The sequence below is a fragment of the Prosopis cineraria genome, unplaced genomic scaffold (genome assembly GCF_029017545.1).
Source record: "Prosopis cineraria cultivar Desert tree isolate PC_DT_omini unplaced genomic scaffold, ASM2901754v1 PC3, whole genome shotgun sequence".
Taxonomy (NCBI): Eukaryota; Viridiplantae; Streptophyta; class Magnoliopsida; order Fabales; family Fabaceae; genus Prosopis; species Prosopis cineraria.
Window position 1 is genome coordinate 26,174,456 of NW_026555334.1, and position 9,964 is coordinate 26,184,419.

The 9,964-nt window shown below is 31.5% G+C and overlaps 1 pseudogene; it reads right to left on the reverse strand.

The window, feature by feature from the left end:
• Positions 1-350: 350 nt before the first annotated feature.
• Positions 351-4,619, reverse strand: LOC129305484 (alkane hydroxylase MAH1-like; annotated as a pseudogene).
• Positions 4,620-9,964: the final 5,345 nt, after the last annotated feature.

Sequence of the window (9,964 nt, forward strand, 5' to 3'; positions counted from 1 at the left end):
AAAACAATTTTAAGATGTTTTCTTTATTTTTTTTTAGAAAAGAAAAAAGAGAATAGTTTTAAAAACAATTAAATCTAAAATGATTATCCAAATAATTTTTTTTACTTTTTACTTTTAAAAACATAAAACAATTTTTAAAAACAAAAATCAAATGGGCGCACTGTTGTATCTTCCATAGCTGGATTCCTATTATTTACAAGGTACGAGTTATTTAGAGGCTAATTTTATGCGAGCTTCCTTTCCACCAAATTATACTTTACTCATCATCCGCCGAACACATTCATAACAGATTCCACAAACTCAAATACATCATAAATTACTTAATTTCTTCTTCCACTTCATATTAACTATCAATCTCTTTTTGTGACCTGAACTTTGAGACCATGTTTCATTAACAGCACTATTGAAAGTGTGGGAGAAACAGGATAATTCTCCACCACTTGGATGCAGTAATTCTTTAAAACGGCTTATCTTCATTTGAATGAAAGACAAATCTTTACTTAAGCAAGTTCTTGGTCCTGCATTAAAACTAATGAACTTGTATGATGGTACGTGCACGATGCGTCCTCTCTCTGAGATCCATCTCTCAGGCTTGAATTCCATGCAATCTTTTCCCCATGTTTCTTCACACCTTCCCATAGCATACAGGGATATCAATATCACAGTCTTGGGACCAACCTCATGTCCGCTTGGAAGTATGTCGTGTTTGATTGTTTGCTTGCTCTCAAGAGGTATGGGAGGATACAGTCTCAAAGCTTCGCACAGAGCACCATGGAGATACACTTGATTTTTCATTTCCTTTTCTTCTTTGATCTCTTCAAGAATCTTGGCTTCCACTGAAGGGTGTGTAGCGACAAGCCAAAAGAACCAAGTGAGAGCTGAAGTTATGGTATCTCTGCCTGCAACAAAAAGACTAAAAGCAGTGTCTCTCAGAAACCTGTCATCCACGTGTTCTTTTCCTCCCTCCCTCATCAGATATGTTAGCAAGTCATCGTTTTCTTTCTTCTTCTGGTTGTTTTTGCTTAGCTCTTCTCTTTTTGATGCAATACTTTGATGGAGGAACTGGTCAAAAACTTCACATACTTCGGCCATCTTCTTCTCTGGTCCAATTCTTAGCCATCTCTAAAGCTTCCAGAAGCATTTAGGCAGTGTGTCTATAGAATATAAACTCCTCAGCTTTATTGAAAGCTCTCTCGCATGAAAGTTCCGGGAAGTCAACCGCGAGGCATTTAGGGTCAGATCCTAAGATTGTGGAGCAAATGATGTCGAAGTTGAAGCGATTAAACACGCCTTGCAGATCCACTTCAATTCCTTTCCTCGCTACATGATCAAGAAGAGGGAGGAGACAACTCTCCACCTTGTTCCGAACGATCTTCTCTAGAAACTTCTCGAAGCTTCTAGTCTTAAACAACGAATGGAGAAGTGCCCCTGTGGTATTTCCACATGTCTGAATCCAAAGTGAAAATCCCATCTCCGAAAGCTTCAAAGATTTCACGAAACTCAGGCCCCTTAACGTAGTTGACGAAGTTCTTGCTCAACGTATGATGAACATTCATGTGGTCACACGTCAGCAGGTAATTCATTCGAGTGAACCAAGGGCCGGTGAAGTTCCCAGTGTGCGCATGTCTTTGCAGAACGAGAGTGATGAAATCATGAATCCGCCATAAATTAGTGAGAAGTGTAGGTAAGATTCCCAATACTGGCCAATTCGTTAAGAGAGGGTCTCTGCATCATCGTCTCTGATGGCAATAATAGAACAGGAAGAAGATGAGTGCCACAAAACCTGCAACTACCTGCGCAGAACCAAGCGTCCTGCTCGTACTATACTGATATGGAAAGAGCCTTGCTTGATGTATAATATAGATGCGAATGTAATATAATCAATCTGTTGTGATACGTTTACTTTATATTGATAGCCAATTAATAGTTGAAACTAGCTAAGGAAGTTCACGTTGTGGTCGTGGTCCTAAGAAGTCAGTTAATTAAATAATTATTTCAATTATTCGTCAGCTTCGAAGTCGATAAATTAGGCGTCTGTTACTGCAGATTAGCTAGGTACATGTGATGCTGCATACAGGAAACCTGCGTGCATGTGTGTTGATTCATGCCAAGCCAATAAAGTCATTGTGCATCGTAAATGGGTTGGGACCCTTAAAGGCTGGGCTTCACAACTCTCCTCCAGTGGTCCTTGGAAAGGATAGGGTTTAGCTTTATTACCCTTTGTTTTAATCGCTTCTAGAACGGGTAAACTGAGACCTAGTCTGGGTCTGGTTTTTTACATGGGTTCAAGTTCAAAAGTTGGATTGCTTTAAAATTTATTCAAATTCTTCAAGCCTGACTCTTTGACCAAGTCAAGTTTGAAAGTCCTTTTTCATTTATTTTTGTTTTTATTATTTATTTTTAAAATTTAAATTTTATATTATAATATTCTCTTTGGTCCAAAGTATTAGCAATTTTTAAAAAAATTCATATATTTATAAAGTTTTCATTCATATATTTATATTTTTTTATTCTTTTTTATAGTTAACTAGTCTCAATTATCAATATTTATTTCATGATAAGTGAGAGATAAATTTATATAAAGGTTTAGTTAGATAAAATACAAAGGATAAAATAGAATTCTTTTTTTTTTGGGCATATAGTGGGTTGCATATATTCTGAATCAAGATTAGTTGGAGAAAAATACTTATATATATATATATATATATATTAATGGTATGACTTCCTATAAGTTTTATAACGTGTTGATTAATGTTGTATTGACATTAAATTTGTCTCTTTTTTGCTTATTTACCATGTTTAAATATTAAATTTATTTCTTCCAATAAATTTTTTGCTGGAATTTCAATAGCAAAAGTAATCACAATTTGGGAGGACGACATTCATTTCTTGGGTACAAAATTTAAGAGAGGGGTTTCTTCCCTTTTTTTTCCTCCATTTCTCCCATCCCCACCATTTATTAATTTTATCATTTAAAAAAATTATTTAATAAAATAATTTGAATGGTGGAGATAGAAAAAATGTAAGAAAATGAAGGGGGCCAAAAAAAAAAAAATTCAGAGATCACTCTCCCGTATGATCATGGATTATCTCTTGGGGAGAATCATCTTGGCTCCTGCCCTTATAATGTGGGGGTGGGACCCAAAACATACTCGGGCTTACAAGCATGTGATTTGTCTTAGCTCTCTCCCTCCCACCCCCCTCTCTCTCGGCCTACTAGTTGAAAAAAAAAAAAAGAAAAGAGTATATTTTTACTATTTTTTATCTACAATATATTTGATTTGTATTTTTTATGCCTGAAAAATTGACTCGGTTTCTTTCCAAATTAATTGGAGAATATACGTGGAAGGGAGGGAGAGTGATGCAGTGGAAGTGGAACATGTGAGGCCCTATAAAAAGTGTTTGGACTTGTTTGGTTATATTTTCTATTTTTTATGTTCTTAAAACAATTCTATAAAAGTTTACCAGAACAAGTTTTAAAAAATTAAAAATAAATCTATTTAAACCATTATTTTAAAAAACATATCTAAATTGATAAAATAAAGGGTGAAATAATAATTTATTTTATCAAAATAATTGTCATTAATGAGATCATGATATTTTCTACCTTTTCTTTAATTTTGTAAAACAAAAGGTAATAAAACATTTAAAAAATGTTATAGTTTTTTTAGTTATTTAAAACAACTTTTTTTGTTTTTTAAAATAGATAGGTAATCAAATAGGCCCTTTATCTATCACTCTCTAGTCTCTACTTGTTTAATGTGAAAAGAATATTTTTCTTTAAAAACAAAAAATCAATTAGAGAATTAAAGTTTGTATTATTTTTTAACAAATAAAGTTTGCATTTTTTTGTTGCACATATGTATTCTTTTATTAGATATAATCTTGTTTAAAGTACATTCAAATACTAAATAAATGTTGACACATCTTTTAACAAAAATTAGAACATTAATTCATTACGTTATTATGAAGAATAATTTCTTTCTGCCAGACTCAATTCTCATTAATAAATTTGATAGCCACATCACTATCTACAAGCTAAAGAATTTCAACTACAAGGGCTAGCTAATTTTAATATTTATTCCTCCATGACAAGCATGATAGTAATCAACATAAAAATAAGGGAGAATTTCACTTAAGGAACATGAAAGAGAGATATTCATCAGTGAGTCCCAAAAAAAATCTAAAAATTCTTTGTACGATTTTATTCCACCCATTTTATTTCTGTTGAATAAAAAAATCTTGCAAAGGATTTTCAAATTTTGTGTGCGCGAGTGTGCCATATGCGTGTGTGTAGGTGCCCGCATGTGCACTCGTGCGTGCGTGCATCTGTTAGATACATGTGATGTGATGTGGTGTGGTGTGCGTGTGTGATTTGATAACGAGAAAGAAATTAGGGAGAATTTCAAAAAATGATTAGGGATGTGACCTATTTTCAAATCACACCTAATAAAATCTAAAACTTTATTGCCAGAGTTGAAAGACTAAATTAAAATTATTTTTAAAATGAAATAATCAAAATACCCTTTATTTATTTAAAAAGAGAAAAAAAAACCACCAATCACCAACGTTGAAACACCACCACTGGTGACTGGAGCCTCGCTGGCGACGGTAGCCATTAGACCTTCGTGGCTAGAGTTCTAGCTGCTAGCTGGACCATTGTTGGCAATGGCAGGAGAATTAAATGAAATTCTCCAAAGGTAGCCAAGGGTGGGTTTATAATTCATGACCCTTTGACTCACCAAAATAGTATGAACCACCAAGTCATTGAATCCATTTAATTATATAATGTATAAAATTATATATATATATATATATAATAAACTTTGTTTTCAAACCACGTGATTATTACATTATTTGTTAATCACATAAGTTTTTATTTATTAATACCTTAATATGACTTGTTAATTACTTAATTTTCCTTGTTAAGTTTATAACTCCTACAACAAAATTACATACTTGTTAATCACGTAAATGTATTTGTTAATACACTAATAGAACTTGTTAATTATTTAACTTTTCTTGTTAAGTTCATACCTCTCATAAGAGAACTACATTACTAGTTAGTCATATAATTTTAGTTGTTAATTCCTTAAAGGGTCTTGTTAATTACCTAATTTTACTTGTTGAGTTCGTGACTCCTACAATAAAACTATATTACTCTTTTAATTGCATAACTTTACTTATTAATTCTACAACAATACTTGTTAATTGCATAGTTTACTATAACAAGACTTGTTTAACTATTGTTCCAAAAAAGTAATTAAATTACTTGATAATTCCTCAACAATTCTTTTAATTGCCTATTGCCATTTGTTAAATGAACATGTAATTTCAAGTCTACTTCTTGTCATACTCAAGTCTACTTCTTAATACCTTAACAAGTCTACTTCTTGTTAAAAGCCTAAAATAGCTTGTCATTTCTTTAATTTTACTTGTTAATATTATATCTATTTTTTTGGATATTTCTCTCTCTCTCTCTCTCTCTCTATATAATATAATAATCAAGTGATTTAAAAACAAGATTTATTATATATATAATTTTATGTATTATATAATTGAATAGATTCAATGGCTTGATGGTTAATATTTTTTTGGTGAGCCAAGGGGTTATGGGTTCTAAACCCACCCTTAGCCACCTTTAGAGAATTTAATTTAATTCTCCATAATTCTCTAGTCACTGTTGGTCATGGTCCAGCTAGTAATCGAAGCTCCAGTGATGGTCTAATGGCTGTCGTCATCAGCAAGGCTTTGACCGTCAATGGTGGTACTCCTAAATAAAGGGCACTTTAGTCATTTCATTTTAAAAATAATTTTAATTTATTTTTTAGGTCCTGTAGTCACATCCTTAGTCCTTTTTTGAAATTCTCCCAAGAGATTATTGCGAATAAGTTTGATTCATAAATGACAAATAACTTAGAAATAGTACGTATAACCACCTCCCCCAATTGAAGCTTTTTAAAGACTGATAAAAGCATGAGGTTTATAGAGGAACTTAGATTATGTAATGCACAGCCTTTAAATCTTTCACCAATTAGACATGGTTTAGAGAAAGAACCAGGATCTTTACACTTGAGTTGAATATTTGGCTTTAGAAGACTAGCAGCTTCCTTAGTCAAAGCCATTGTAACAAATTCAGTAAATCTCCTTTTCTTTCTCAACATATCCTTGAGGAACTTAGCATACTTAAGCATTTTCTCTAATAGCTTAAAAAAAGGAATATTGACATACTTAGAGTATTGTTGATCCTTCGCATTCTTTTGAAATACTTGAGGAAAATAAAGGGGTAGCATTGCTTTAGAATGCTTAATTGTCTTATCCTTCCCTTTGCTAAACTTTACTTTCTTCATTCTTGGAAAAAAACATTCTTAGAATTCACCACTTCATATTGCACCTCATTTTGAGGTTGGTCAGTAACTTGATTAGATGAAGAGCCTAATGGATGAGACACCTCTTGTAGTTTCCTTCTACTTCTTAAGGTAATTACCTTACACTCTTCTTTCCCCTCTCCACGAGGGTTAGGTAGGCACATTATTGCTTAACAATCCACCTTGAGACAATGTATTCAAAGTAATAGCCATCTGACCCATTTGCACTTCAAGGTTCTTGAGAGATGAATCTACTCTAGCATTTATGGCAGCTTGTTCCTAAGTGTTCTTTATTTAAGAATCCACCAACTTTGCCTTCACTTCTTCCAAGTTAACTTTTGGCTTTTGAATTGGCATAACTTGCTTTTCAACTTGTGAGAAACCAAGAGGATTTGTTGGCCTTGCACTAAAAGATGAATTTTGATTTAGAGTTTCACTATTTCTCCAAGAGAAATTAAGATTTTGACATGATCTAGTATTGTAATTGTTTGAAAATGGATTAATTTAATTATTAGTATGGTAATTTCCAATATAGTTTATCATTTCAATTTGTTGAGAGAAATGACATTTTTTGATAGCATGTGCATCTCCATAATAATCAAACTGAGAATATATGGTATGAGCTCCTAATGGCCCACTATTATTTTGATCAACTCTTACTTCTAAATGGTCAAATCTCTTATTAAGAGTCTGAAGAAAAAGCTTCTACTTGGGAAGATGATGAGTCATCAGCAACTCTTTCTAGTGGTCTCCTAGATCTCTTCTTATTGTTATTCTAGATGTAATCAGCAGCAAGGTCATCTGAACAATTCTAGATATAGTTCATTAGTTGCTTCGTAATCCGCCCATTAGTGATTGAATTCATTTCAGACTTGGATTTAGATGTCAATTGGCTACTAAAGACTTGAATCAAAACTCATTTATCTAGATTATGCCCAGGACTCTGCTTTACCAGTTGCTTAAATCTTTCCTAAGTTTCATATAAGTGTTCACCAAACTGTTGATTAAAAGTTAAAAATGTTGGCTCAAGCATTAACCATCTTGTTATGTGGGAAGAATCTAGACTTAAACTTGCTTTTCATTTCATCCCATGATCCTTCATCCAAATTGTTGAGATAATCCTTAACTTTCCCTTGTAGAGAGTAAGGAAAGAGTTGAAGATAGATGACATCTTGAGGAACTTCATTCTACTTGAATGAGTCACATATATCAAGGAAGTTGACCAAATTTCTATTAAGGTCCTCATCTTGATTTCTCACAAATTTTCCATTCTTCTCAATCACTTTAAGTATGGTTTGCTTAATCTCAAAGTTATTCGTTTGGAACTTAAGTACTTTAATTCTAGACTGGTATCCTCTAGCTTGTCTACCCAAGAAATTAGTGACACAAAGCCTATCATTCTCATCCTTTGCCATATCTTTTTTTATAACCTTTTCATTGGTCGGATGTTGAGTTTGAGGTAAAATAGGTTCTAAGATTTTTTTGAGACTCCCTATTCTCACAGATGTCTTTTTCGTCTTAGCATTATGTGGCATGCAAAATAGCCTTATAAGAACAAGAAAAGATCAAGGATCCAACTGAACAAAATAAAAGAAAAAAATAACAAAATAAATGCTTAAGCAAAAACCACTAAAGGTCCTTTAATGCTGATCACCAATTGCCTTATGTTCCCTATCAATGTACCAAAAACTTGATGCACATAAAAATTAAAGGGACACCACAAATGTACGGGTCGCAATTGTAGCTAATGGCAAATTAAGATCGATCCCACATAATTAAGTACATTAGAAAATAGGCATTAAATTCTCAATTTCATTCAAGTTAAGCAAGTAACTTAAAGTGATAAATGATTTAAATTAAAAATAAAAAATGTAAAGCAGACAACTAAGATTTTGATGTAATGGAAGTGGAACTTGTGAGTTCCTATAGAAAGTGTTTGGACTTGTTTGGTTATATTTTCTGTTTTTTATTTTCTTAAAACAATTCTATAGAAAAGTTTATCAGCACAAGTTTTAAAAATAAAAATAAAAAATAAAAAATCTATATAAACCATTATTTTAAAAAACAGTTAAATTGATGAAATAAAGGGTGAAATAATAATTTATTTTATCAAAATAATTGTCATTAATGAGATCATGATATTTTCTACTTTTTCTTTAGTTTTGTAAAGAAAAAGGTTATAACACATTTAAAAATGTTATAGTCTTTAGTTATTTAAAACAACTTTTTTTTGTTTTTCAAAATGGATAGGTAATCAAATAGGCCCTTTACTGTCTCTCTCTAGTCTCTACTTGTTTAATGTGAAAAGAATATTTTTTTCTAAACAAAAAACAAAAAATGAATTATAAAATTAAAGTCTGTATTATTTTTTACCAAATAAAATCTGTATTTTTTTGTTGTTGCACACATGTATTCTTTTATTAGATATAATCTTATTTGAGGTACTTTTAGATACTAAATAAATGTTCACACATCTTCTAACAAAAATTAGAACATTAATTCATTATATTATTATGAAGAACAATTTCTTTCTCTGCCAGACCCAATTCTCATTAATAAATTTGATAGCCTCTTCACAATCTACAAGCTAAGGGCTAGCTAATTTTAATTTTTATTCCTTCTTGACAAGCATGATAGTAATCAATATAAAAATAAGGGAGAATTTCACTCACAAACCATGAAAGAGAGATATTTATTAGTGAATCCAAAAAAAATCTAAAAATTTTCTATAGGATTTTATTTTGCCCATTTTATTTCAGTTGAGTCCAGAAATCTTGTAGAAAATTTTCAAATTTTTTTGAAACCTACTAATAAATATTTCTCTTCCATTATTCTTAATTGAAATTCTGCTTAAGATTTTCTACTTTTATGAATATATAATTTTTTTTATAAAATATAAAATCTTCTCCATCTTTAAAAAATATTATGAAATTCATAGACATTCTCAATTTTAGAACATCCATTCCTAAGCAATAATGATGTGATCCGCTGTGTGTGTGTGTGCGTTAGATGCATGTGATGTGATGTGATGTGCATGTGACCTAGTAACAAGGAAGAGATTAGGGAGAATTTCAAAAAAGATCAGGGATGTGATTTATTTTCAAATCTTACTCAATAAAATCTGAAACTTCACTATAAGATCCAAAGACTAAATTAAAATTATTTTTTAAAAAAATGACCAAAATGCCCTTCATTTATTAAAAAGATAAAAAAAAGGAAAACCACTAACCATAGTTGCTAAAGCACCATTGTCGATGGCCGGAGTCTCGCCGACGACTGTAGCCACTAGACCTTTATTACTGGAGCTCTAGCCACTAGCTGGACCATCACTGGCAGTGGTTGGAGAATTATGAAGAATTAAATTAAATTTTTCACAGGTGGTTAAGGGTGGATTTAGAACCCATGACTAGTACATAAAATTATATATATATATATATATATATATCATAAACCTTGTTTTCAAACCATTTGATTATTACATTATTTGTTAATAGCATAATTTTACTTATTAATATATTAACAAGACTTGTTAATTACTTAACTTTCCTTTTTAAGTCTATGACTTATACAACAGAACTATATTACTTGTTAATTGC